The following is a 13,151-nucleotide window of genomic DNA, read 5'->3' as shown; positions in this document are numbered from 1 at the left end:
GGGTGGGGCATTGCCTTGCAGTGTTTGCTGATTTCCATGGCCTGTTTGGAACTACCAAAGTGAAGTCACTGAGTGTGGGGTTAGGAGGAGATGCCCAGGAGTACCCCATTTCAGAGTATTTCTACCATGTAGATGCAGTAGGGGGTATGTAACCTCAAGAGTGAAGATACTAATCAATACAGTAAAATAATTAGCAAGTGATGAGTTTTGAGTACTTATTACTTTTATTTTTAATGTGATATAATTTTAAGTTTATATAATTTATTTTCAAATGACATATGCCTTTAACAACTGGCTCTCAGAGTTCTGGAAAATTTCACTGTCAGTTCTTGCAAGGCAGGATGGGCTGGCTCCGGAGCACTGCTGCTGGAGTCCCTCTTTTACTTAGAGTCAGAGAATAAATATGCCAGTGTTAAAATCACTCCCTTTAGAAGCTCAGGGCGTATCATGGGAGATTTAGTGAGGGCTCTATTGCCTTAAGGAGATTTTTGTCTTCAGAAGGCAGAATAGACACCTGCTTGGGAAAGAACAGAGGTTGAAAAACACCATGTATGGGCTTTTTTTTTTTTTTCGGTTCTACCCACCATGTGTACTTGACCAAGAAAGCACAGCACACAAGTTGCAGGTTCTGCCTTGCCTGGGCAGCTCCTGACTGTATATGCTTCAGCTTATAGAGTCAAAACAACTTGGCAACATCTAGCTTTATTCCTCTGGGACCCTTGTGCTCTAAGGATAGTTCTCTGGCTGCAGTTCCCTGGCATTTTCCAGGTCTCAAGCTCTAGCCTCTTTACCAGTTTAGCAGGATGGTGCTAGTGGGTCTGTGGCCATAAGATTTTCCATTATTTCCTACACCTTGTCTAGAGGAGTTGGGATATTTCTTGTCTCCCAGAACTCTCTCATGGGAAAAATTCTTACATGAGAGACAGAACATTTTACCCAACTGGAGTCAGGGAAAGTTACACATCTGTCCTGACCTCTGAGCTTCTGAAAAATCACTGAGCTTTATCAAAAGCACACAGGTCCAGAAGTGGAAATTTATAAGACAAAAGAAAATAGGAAATGAAAGTTGGAGGGGAAACCCTCAGTGTTGTTGCAATGCCAAGAACTGGGGGAGGGTTTACGGCTCTAGTAGTTTGCTGAAGGATGAACAGGACATGCCAGGGACCAGAGGGTCAGAACAACAGATAATCAGAAATGAAGAGGTCAATGGGTGGGAAAGTAGGAGTGAATGGTGTTGATAGATTTGTTTCTACCATTTTAGGGTTGTTCTGTAATGGCTGCCTATAGTCACAATCACGCCCACAATTCTTCCTACTCATTAAGACCTCTGCTACCCTAGCCCTGAAATTTTCCTTCATCCCCTCCTGTCTTCACTTTCTTCCTAACCCAGTATAGATTCTATGGCCCTTCATAACCACCCCTTTGGGCATGTCCTGGTCTTCCTCCAACATACCTTCCCAGCAAAACCCTAACCTTATGTAGATCCAGCTCTCTGCTCATTCTATACCATTCCAAGAAAGCAAACGTGGCCAGAGGAAAACCGCAACCGTGTGGACTGATTCTACCCTGAATACAAGATGATGCATCTCTAACGAGGCTCAGAACTGCCTGGAAGTCCAGCTACACTTCCCTAGTCAATCCACACCCTCAATCCCCAGCTACAGTGGACCAACAGCCCTTACTCCTATTGAGGCAGCTCCCCCACCCCCATCCCCACTTAAACATTGGATCGATCCCATCTCCTGTCTACTTAGGACCTTTGGTCCTGCTGATATCCCCTCTCCCTCTTGAAACATCAGTTATTTCCTTTCTACTGAATCAAAACTCCAAATTTCTTATGACATTTAAACTTCTGCTCTCTCTCAGCCTTTGTCTGCATCAGGCCAGGAGCTGCAGTGGGGAATAATGGATGGTGATGAACTTCGTCTGTTTCCCTGCTGTGTACATCTCCTCCTCCTCCCCTTCTCACTAGGCTGCCTCTTGTCCTCTGGGGCTGCTGCTCTGGGGGAGGGAGGAGATGCAAAGAGCAGGAAAGGTCTTGCTTGGCTGGTACTGTTGTAGGATAGCACAGAATTTTCTGGCCTTGGCCGGTGTTTAAAGCTGACTTTCTTCTCTTGGGTCTTACATAGGTTTCTTACACAGTGGTTGGGCTTCTCTGCTGGCAGCTTCCTTGATACAGACCCTGCCTTTCCTCCAGCTCTCCATTCATCACCCCTCCCTTAGCGCCTATGCATCCTTAGTCCACACCATACAGACTCTTGTTGGGACCCCATTGTTCCTCCAGGCAGGCTATATGAACAGCATCCCCAGGCCACCATCCCTTGCTGGGCTCTCATCAGCATTTTGGTCCTACTGTCATGGGATTACGGCTACTTCCCAACACAACAGTCTTTACTTGGCTATGCCCAGGCAGATAACCAGCCACAGGTTCTTGCCTTCATTACCTTTGCAGGCGTGGGTCCAGCTCCAGTCGCTTATTTCTATTATGGTCGCCAAGTGGTTCCTTAAAGCCCCAATCACTTGTTTTCATGTGAGGGGCAGGCTTCTTCCTCAGAACATTTCTCCATCTTTCTCCAAGGAAATCAAGTTCTGTCTCTCTCCACTTACTCCCCACTTTCCATCTCAATCTTTAACACCTGTAAGTGCTTGATGTGCTCAGGGTTGTAAAGTGGGTTCTTCGATATCTCAGTTGTGTGTCCTTTGTAGATGGTTTAGCCCTCACTCTGGAATGTGGGCTCATTTTGCACCTATCACTTTGCGCCAAGCCTTTGGGCTCTCCTTCAAAACTGAGGAAGAAAGAGTTGTGTATTAGCATCTTGTTTCACACATCCATATCCACCCATGGCTATCTCCACAACCCCCAAATTTGGTTGGCTTCTTCACCAAATACTTCTCTCTAGGAATGCTCCTCCAGCACCCCTAACTCATTGAGCCCCGGCTGGAGTGTAGTGGCGTGATCTTGGCTCACTGCAACCTCTGCCTCCCGGGTTCAAGCCATTGTCCTGCCTCAGCTTCCTGAGTAGCTGGAATTACAGGTGTGCACCATCACGCCTGGCTAATTTTTGTATTTTTAGTAGAGATGGGGTTTCACCATGTTGGCCTGGCTGGTCTTGAACTCCTGACCTCACACAATCCACCCGCCTCGGCCTCCTAAGTGCTGGGATTACAGGTGTGAACCACTGTCCCCAGCCCTCTTCCTGACTTTAAAGTTTTCATTGTAATTTTCTTTTCTTCTCTTCTTCTGTTTTTTTTAATTAATATTTTATTTTATGATTTGTTTATGTAATAGCCAGCATGAAGGGTGGGTGCAGGGATGATGGCAGGAGGAAGAGGCCACACTGCACAGCGGAATGACAGACCTCTCCCTGCTGTCCTCCTGAGCCGCCCTGCAGTCCCACTCAGAGCTTTCTGCAGTAGGCAGTCGTCTTGCTTGGGGGCAGCCAGCATCTTTTAAGCATGCTCTCTGCCATCTTTGGTGTAAGGGTTTTACTCTTCATATATGTCATCTTGGTGTTATAAAATCCAGAATGCTCTTCCTCTGAGTATCACGTCCATGTTCTGGAAGATAGAGGAAGGGATGGAGTCTGTGTCAGAAAAGCACAAGCTTCCCCCATAAATTCCCAGCACTCTTCTGCTTGTGTTTCTTTCACCAGAGCTGTGTGTGCATCCCTAGCTCTAAGGGAGTCTAGGAAAGTGAGAATAATAGAAAACTCCCTAACTTTGTTAAAGCCTTCCATTTTGTTTATTTTGAGATAATCTCAAATGTATAGTGAAGTTGCAAGTATAGTACAAAAACTTTATTCCCCCTGAACTGCTGAGAGTAAGTCGCCAACCAATGCCCCAGCACTCCTGAAAAATTTAATGTGTATGTCCTACAAACAATGGATTTGTTTGTAGGACATGCTGCATGCTGCATAGCTGCATAGCTGCAATACAACCATGGGAATCAGGAAATTAACACTGGTATAGTATTGCCTGTTAATCCCCAGGGCCCATTCCTGTTTTGCCATTTGTCCCAAGGATCTCCTTTATAGCAAAAGTATCCAGTTTGGAATTCTGTGTAGCATTTGGTTGCCATGTCTCTTTGGTCTCTTATGTCTGGAACAGTTCCTCAGTCTTTCCTTGACATGACCTTGACACTTTTAGATTAGAGGCCAGTTATTTTACATAATAGATGTCTCTTGGTGTGGGTTTGTTTGTTTTCTTGTGATTAGATTCAGGTTTTGCCTCTTTGGAAAGAAGATCACGGGAGTGATCTGGGTTCCCACTGCATCCTAGCAGGTGGAGCTCAATTCCAGTTTGTCCCATTACTGAAGATGTTTGCTTTGATTACTTAAACTGGTGTCTGCTGGGCTTCTCACTGTGACATTTTCCTTTTCCCTTTGTAACTAAAAAGAATCTTGCAGGGCAGTACTTCAAAACTATTCAGATATCCCACTTCTCATCAACCATGGGATTTACTCATTTATTTATTTAGGTTAGTTGAGACCAGGGGTCAGCTGTTTTGTGTAAAGGATCAGATAATAAATATTTTAGGTTTTGTGGTCCAGGGGGCAAAATCAAGGATAGTATATAGGTACTTTTATAATGAGAAATAAAAAAATTTTGCAAAATTGTCATTGATGAAATTAAAACTGTAATAATTATTGAGTAAATTTTTTTAATGCAGGTCTACTAATAAGAGAGGAATTCTTTTGTGAGGGTAAGATTTGACTTAATTTGGGTTCAAAGTGAGTGTTCCCTATTATCAAATTGATTGTAAATGTTCCCCTATAAAAACCATTCTTGGCCAGGTGCAGTGGCTCACGCCTGTGATCCCAGCACTTTGGGAGGCCGAGATGGGGCGGATTGCTTGAGCTCAGGAGTTCAAGACAAGCCTGGCCAACATGGTGAAACCCTGTCTCTACTAAAAATACAAAAATTAGCTGGGCGTGGTGGTGCGTGCCTGTAGTGACAGCTACTCGGGAGGCTGAGGCAGGAGAATCACTTGAACCCAGGGGGTGGAGGTTGCAGTGAGCCGAGATTGCACCACTGCACTCCAGCCTGGCGACAGAGCAAGACACTATCTCAAAAAAAAAAAAAAAAAAAGGGAATTAGCCAGGAGTGTTGGTGCACACCTGTAATCCCAGCTACTTGGGAGGCTGAGGCAGGAGAATTGCTTGAACCTGGGAGGCAGAGGTTGCAGTGAGCTGAGATCGTGCCATTGCACTCCAACCTGGGCAACAAGGGTGAAACTCCATTTCAAAAAAAAAAAAGAAAGAAAGAAAAAAGAAAAGAAAAGACAAAATGCTTTCTTCTTCAATCTATTCCCCCTGTAAGTAACCAATTTCCCATCCCTGTTGCTGCCCCTGTGCCATGTTGATGGCCCCCTCATCTGGCTTGGGCTCTGATATCCTCCAGTGGGCCACCCTTGTATGTAGACATCTTGTCTCCCTGTGCAGGCTCTGTAAAAGGTGCAAGCCACCCTTTTCCATCCATGTAGATGCCTCAGCATCTCACACCCCATGACAATCTACTCTCCCCTGTGTGAATGGCCCTGCCCTGCTCAGGCTCTGACTCCCCATCACAAGCCATCCCTCTCTGTGGATGCCAACTTTCCTCTACCTTACCTAATGGCTTCGGGAAGGGGAAGGCTACCTTTTTTTTTTTTTTTTTTGAGGCAGAGTCTAGCTCTGTCACCCAGGCTGGAATGCAGTGGTGCAATCTTGGCTCACTGCAACCTCCGCCTCCTGAGTTCAAGCGATTCTCCTGCCTCAGCCTCCCGAGTAGCTGGGACTACAGGTGCCCATCACCAAACCCAGCTAATTTTTTTTTTTGTATTTTTAGTAGAGACGGGGTTTCACCGTGTTAGCCAGGATGGTCTCGATCTCCTGACCTTGTGACCCACCCGCCTCGGCCCCCCAAAGTGTTGGAATTACAGGCGTGAGCCACCGCGCCCAGCCAGGGAAAGGCTACTTTTAAAAATCTTTATAATTTAGCTGGGTGTGGTGGCTCATGCCTGTAATCTCAGCACTCTGGGAGGCCGAGGTGGGCAGATCACGAGGTCAGGAGTTCGAGACCAGCCTGGCCAGCATGGTGAAACCCCGTCTCTACTAAAAATACAAAAAATTAGCTGGGCATGGTGGCGTCTGCCTGTAGTCCCAGCTACTCGGGAGGCTGAGGCAGGAGAATGGCATGAACCCAGCAGGCGGAGGTTGCAGTGAGCCAAGATCGCGTCAATGCCCTCCAGCCTGGGTGACAGAGCGAGACTCCATCTCAAAAAAAAAAAAATTATATTTTGAAATAGTTACTCAGATTTTTTTAAAGGAATAATAATTGCTAATGCTCTTGGTGCTTACTAGGTACTAGGCATTGTAGACACTTTAAACTGAGCTTGTGTAATCTTCACAGCCTCTGTAGGAAGTTGTATAATTATAATCTCTATTCATAGGTGTGGAAATTGAGGCACAGAGAAGTTTAGTGACTTGTCCAAGGTCACACAGTTCATGAGTGATGGAACCACTCATGATGGATTCTTTTTGAGCTTTGTCCATATTTCAATGTATAGCTTTAGTTTATTCTTTTATATTGCTGTACAGTATAATATTGTATGACTATACCTCAATGTAATTATATTCTTATTGGTGAACTTTTAGTTTTACAATTTTTCACTATTAAAAGCATTTGAAATAAACTTTTTTTGTCTCTTTATGCAACTGTATGATTTTCTTTAAAATATGTATCTAACAGAAGAATAAGTTATGTGCATCTTCAACTTTATTAGATAGAGCCAAATTTCTCTTCCAAAATGATTTTACCAGTTTACATTCCAACCAGGAGTGAAAGAGTTCATATTTTTTCACTTTCTTCCCAGTGTCCAGTACTGTCAGACTTTTAAAATTTTTCAGTATGATGGGTATACTCATTAATTTTCTGAGTTACATGCCCCTGATTAATAGTAAAGTCAAGAATCTTTTTGCAAATATACAGGATTTGGGGTTTTCTCTTTTGTGAATTACTTGTTTATACAATTTGTCAGTTTGTTTACTGGGTCTATGCTTTTCTTACTGATTCTGAATAGGTTTTTTTTTTTTTTTCTGAGATAGAATCTCGCTCTGTTTCCCAGGCTGGAGTGCAGTGGCATGATCTTGGCTCACTGCAACCTCCACCTCCCGGGTTCATGCCATTCTCCTGCCTCAGCCTCCCGAATAGCTGGGACTACAGGCAGGTGCCACCACGCCCAGCTAATTTTTTTGTATTTTTAGTAGAGATGGGGTTTCACCGTGTTAGCCAGGATGATCTCGATCTCCTGACTTCGTGATCCGCCTGCCTCAGCCTCCCAAAGTGCTGGGATTACAGGTGTGAGCCACCGCGCCTGGCCGATTCTGAATAGTATTTTATATAATATGAGTACAAATCTTTTATTCAGTTGTAAATAATTTTCCCTCTTATGTGGCTTGTCTTTTCATTTAGTAGATGGTAATTTGTTGTACAGAAGATTATAATTTTAAGTCAATCAAATTGATTGCTCTTTTGTAGCTTACATTTTCAATATTTTTTAAAAATTTATTCCCTACACAAAAGGCATAAAGATAAATCTATATTTTCTTCTAAAAGTTTTAAAGTTTTGCTTTTGAAACATTTAGGTGTCTACTCCACCTGAAATTTATTTTTGTGAATGTTATGAGGTAGATATCTAATTTTATTTTTTTCCATATGGATACCCAATTGTCGCTGCCTCATTTATTTAGAAGTCCATCCTTTCCCCGTTGGTTTAAGAATGCCATCTCTGTTGTTTATCAGGTTTCCATGTATGTGTGGCTCTGTTTCTGGGTTCTCTAATCTGTTCTGCTTGATTGTTTGTCTATCCCTGTATGAATACCACACTCTTAACTACAATGGTTTTATAACAAGTCTTCATATTTGATAGGGCAAAACTCCCTCCCTCTGGCATAGCTGGCTTTGGCTGTTTGCATTTCCATATTATTCTATAATCAGCTTGTCAAGCTTTTTGTTTCTTAGGAGTCTCGCTGTCATCCAGGCTGGAGTGCAATGGTGCAATCTCAGCTCACTGCAACCTCTACCTCCCTGGTTCACGTGATTCTCCTGCTTCAGTTTCCCAAGTAGCTGGGGCTACAGGCATCTGCCACCATGCCCAGCTAATTTTTGTATTTTTTAGTAGAGATGGAGTTTCACTATATGTTCGCCAGGCTGGTCTCGAACTCGTGATCTCAAGTGATCCAACCACCTCGGGCCTCCCAAAGTGCTGGGATTACAGGTGTGAGCCAACACGCCCGTCCTGTTTCTTAGCTTCTTACAACTGTGTTGAAGTATAATTGATGGACAAAAACTGCACATTTTAACATGCACAATTTGATAAGTTTTGACATTAATATATATCTATAAAATCATAAGCACAATCATGTAAATGACCATACCTCTGGCAGACAGACTATAAAAGGGCCCCCAGTTGTCCCCCCTCCACCTGGTATCCATGCCCTGTGAACCCCATTGTGTGGGCAGAACCCACAGCTTTTTTCTAACCAAAAGAATAAATCACTGCTGTGATTGTTTTATGTAAGAGTGCAATTTCCATCTTGCCAGTAGACTCTCTCCCTTGCTGCCTTTGATGAAGCAAGCTGCATGCTGTGAGCTGCCCTATGGGGATGCCCACATGGCAAAGAAGTGAGCGTGGCCCCTGGCCAATAGCCAGTGAGAAACTGAGGCTCTCAGTCCAATAACCCATAAGGAACTGCACCCTGCCAATCATCATGTGACCTTAGAAGCAGATCCTTCCCCAGGAAAGCGCTGAGATGGGTCTGCAGCCTTGTGAGGAACCCTAGAGGAGAGCACCCAGCTAAGCCACGCCTAGATTGCTGACCCCTAGTAATTGTGAGATGACAATTGTGTGTTGTTTTAAACAAATTTGCAGTAATCTGTTATGCAGCAATAAAAAACTAGTACAATATCCATTATTCCCAAAAGTTTTATTATGCCTCTTTGTAATCCACCACACCTTTTCCTCCCCAACTCCATCTCCAGGCAACTACTTGTCTGTTTTCTGCTACTATAATTTAATCATCTGGAATTTTACATAAATGGACTCAAACAGTATTTACTTTTTAAAAAAAATTAATTTTACTTTACGTTCCAGATACATGTGCAGAATGTGCAGGTTTGTTACATAGGTATACATGTGCCATGGTGGTTTGCTGCACCCATCAACCCATCATCTAGGTTTTAAGCTGACATGCATTAGGTATTTGTCCTAATGCTTTCCCTCCCCTTGGCCCCCACCCCCCGACAGGCCCCAGTGTGTGTTGTTCCCCTCCCTGTATCCATGTGTTCTCATTGTTCCACTCCCACTTATGAATGAGAACATGCGGTGCTTGGTTTTCTGTTCCTGTGTTAGTTTGCTGAGAATGATGGCTTCCAGCTTCATCCATGTCCCTGCAAAGGACATGAACTCATCCTTTTTATGGCTGCATAGTATTCCATGGTGTATATGTGCCATGTTTTCTTTTTCCAGTCTATCACTGATGGGCATTTGGGTTGGTTCCAAGTCTTTGCTGTTGTAAATAGTGCTGCAATAAACATACGTGTGCATGTGTCTTTACAGTAGAATGATTTATAATCTTTTGGGTATATAGCCAGTAATGGGATGGCTGGGTCAAATGGTATTTCTGGTTCTAGGGTGTGTGATAGTATCTCTTTGTGATTTTAAATGCATTCGCCTATTGGCTGATGATACTGAGCATCTTCTCATGTGCTTATTTGCCATCCATATATCTTCTTTGGTGAACTGTCTCTTCAAATCTTTTCCCATCTTTTAATTGAGTTGTTTGTCTTCTTATTGAGTTTTAAGGCTCTTTATACTTTCTAGATACAAGTCTTTTGTTTAATATATGTTTTGCAAATCTTTTCTCCCAGTCTACAGCTTGCTTTTTATTTTTGTTACAATATCATTCCAAGAGCAGAAGTTTTAAATTTTCCTCTTAACAGAATAATGCCCCACCCTCAAAGATTTCTACAACCTAATCTCTGGGATCTGTGAATATATTACCTTTCATGGCAAAGAGGAATTAAGGTTGCAGATGGAATTAAGATTGTTAATCTGCTGACCTTAAAATAGAGAGATTATCCTGGATGATCTGGGTGGGCCGAAAGTAGTCACAAATGTCCTGAAAAACAAAAGAAGAAGGAGGAAGAGGAGGTCAGAATGATGCAATATGAGAAGGGCTCAACTAGCCATTGTTGGCTTTCAAGAGGAAGGAAGAGGGTCACAGCCAAGGAATGTAAGAAGCCTATAGAAACCGGAAAAGGCAAGGACATAGATTCTCCCCTACAGCCTCCAGAAAGGAATTTGGCCCTGCTAACACCTTGACTTTTAGTCCAAGGAGATATATGTCAGACTTCTGACCTACAGACTTGTAAGATAATAGATTTATGAGGTTTTTAAAAGCCACTACGTTTATATAATTTGTGACATCAATAGGCGACTAATACAATTTCAATGATGTCCAATATATTGATCTTTAAATTAATTTTTTAAATGTTTATTCGTTTATTTTTTAGAGACAAGTTCTCGCTCTGTCACCCAGGCTGGAGTGCAGTGGTGTGATCATAGCTCACTGTGACCTCAAACTCCTGGGCTCAAGAGATTCTCCCACCTCAGCCTCCTAAGTACAAGGACTATAGGTGTGACCATCACACCTGGCTAATTGTGTGTGTGTGTGTGTGTGTGTGTGTGTGTGTGTGTGTAGAGATGGGGTCTCAACATGTTGCCTAGGATAGGCTTGAACTCGTAGTCTCAAGCAATTCTCCCACTTTGGTTTCCCAAAATGCTGAGATTACAGGTGTGAGCCACCATGCCCGACCCAAGTTTTCCTCTTTATAGTTTGTGCTGCTTCTGCTTGCTTAAGCTAAGGTCACTAAGCTTTTCTCCTTTGTTTTCTTCTACAAGTTTATATATTAGCTATTATATTTAGGTCTATGACCCACTTTGAGTTAATTCTGTATATGATATGAAGTAATTTTTCTTTTTGCATTTAGTTATCCAATGGGTCCAGCACCATTTGTTGAAAAGATTCCTTTTCCTCATTCAGTCATTAGGTGCCTTTTTTGAAAATCAATTGACTGTATATATGGCTCTATTTCTGGGTTCTGTTCCATTGATTTATATGCCTATCTTTATGCAAATACCACACTGTCTTGCTTATTGTAGCTTTATAATTAATCTTGAAATTAGGTAGTATAAGTCTTCTTTGTTCTTATTTTTCCTATTTTGACTAGTCTAGGTCTTTTCCCTTTACATACAAATATCTACAAAAAGACTGCTGGGATTTTGATTGGGATTGTGTAATATCGTAGGTCAATATGGGAAGAAATGATATCTTAACAATATTGACTCTTTGGATCCAGGAACATGAAATATTTCTCCATTTGTTTAGGCCTTCTTTGAGCTCTCTCAGCAATGTTTTATACTTTTCAGTGTAAAAGTCTTGCACATGTTTTGTCAAATTTAATCTATTTTCTATTTTTGATGCTGTTAAAATGGTACTTAAAACATTTCAATGTCCAGTTGTTTATTGCTAGTATATACAAATACACTTGATTTGACCTTCTATCAAGTAATCTTGTTAAACTCACACAAAAGTTCTAGTAGTCTTTTTTGTAGATTCCCTAGGATTTTCTACATAATCTGAAAATACAGAGAGTTTTACTACCACTACCTTCTTTCCAATTTGTATGCCTCTCTTTGTTTTTCTAGTCTTATTGCATTGGCTAAGACCAAATTGCTGAATTTATCACCATAAAGTTGTCATAATATTCCCTTATTGCCATTTTAAGGTCTGTAGGTTCTATGATGCTGCCTTCTTCTTCCTCACTCTTGATGTTGATCATTTGTGTCTTCTCTATTTTTTTCCCTAATTAATCTGGCTAGAGATTCAACTATTTTATTCATTTTCTCCAGGAATTAGCTTTTGGGTCCATTAATTTTTTTCTATTTTTAAAAGTTTAATTATTTTGTGCTCTTATCTTTATTTCCTTTCTTTGGCTTTAATTTGTGCTTTTTCCTAATTCTCCAAGGTAGAAGCTGAGGTCACTGAAAATAAATCTGATATTACCTCTCTAATAGTAATGTTTAATGCTACAAATTTTCCTCTAGATGCTACTCTAGCTACACCCCATGTAATTGTATATGTCATGTTTAGTTTAGATTAAAGTATTTTCTAATTTCCCCTGTGAGTTTTTCTTTGACATATGGCTTTTTTGAAAGTGTGTTGCTTCAAACTATACTACAAGGCTACAGTAACCAAAACAGCATGGTACTGGTACCAAAACAGAGATATAGATCAATGGAACAGAACAGAGCCCTCAGAAATAACGCCGCATATCTACAACTATCTGATCTTTGACAAACCTGAGAAAAACAAGCAATGGGGAAAGGATTCCCTATTTAATAAATGGTGCTGGGAAAACTGGCTACCCATATGCAGAAAGCTGAAACTGGATCCCTTCCTTACACCTTATACAAAAATCAATTCAAGATGGATTAAAGACTTAAATGTTAGACCTAAAACCATAAAAACCCTAGAAGAAAACCTAGGCATTACCATTCAGGACATAGGCATGGGCAAGGACTTCATGTCTAAAACACCAAAAGCAATGGCAACAAAAGCCAAAATTGACAAATGGGATCTAATTAAACTAAAGAGCTTCTGCAAAGCAAAAGAAACCATCATCAGAGTGAACAGGCAACCCATAAAATGGGAGAAAATTTTCGCAACCTACTCATCTGACAAAGGGCTAATATCCAGAATCTACAATGAACTCAAAGAAATTTACAAGAAAAAAACAAACAACCCCATCAAACAGTGGGCGAAGGACATGAACAGACACTTCTCAAAAGAAGACATTTATGCAGCCAAAAAACACATGAAAAAATGCTCACCATCACTGGCCATCAGAGAAATGCAAATCAAAACCACAATGAGATATCATCTCACACCAGTTAGAATGGCAATCATTAAAAAGTCAGGAAACAACAGGTGCTGGAGAGGATGTGGAGAAATAGGAACACTTTTACACTGTTGGTGGGACTGTAAACTAGTTCAACCATTGTGGAAGTCAGTGTGGCGATTCCTCAGGGATCTAGAACTAGAAATACC

Source organism: Pan troglodytes, chromosome 1 (assembly GCF_028858775.2).
Source record: "Pan troglodytes isolate AG18354 chromosome 1, NHGRI_mPanTro3-v2.0_pri, whole genome shotgun sequence".
NCBI classification, from domain to species: Eukaryota; Metazoa; Chordata; class Mammalia; order Primates; family Hominidae; genus Pan; species Pan troglodytes.
The sequence above is the reverse complement of the archived record's forward strand: the minus strand, read 5'-3'. Positions refer to the sequence as shown.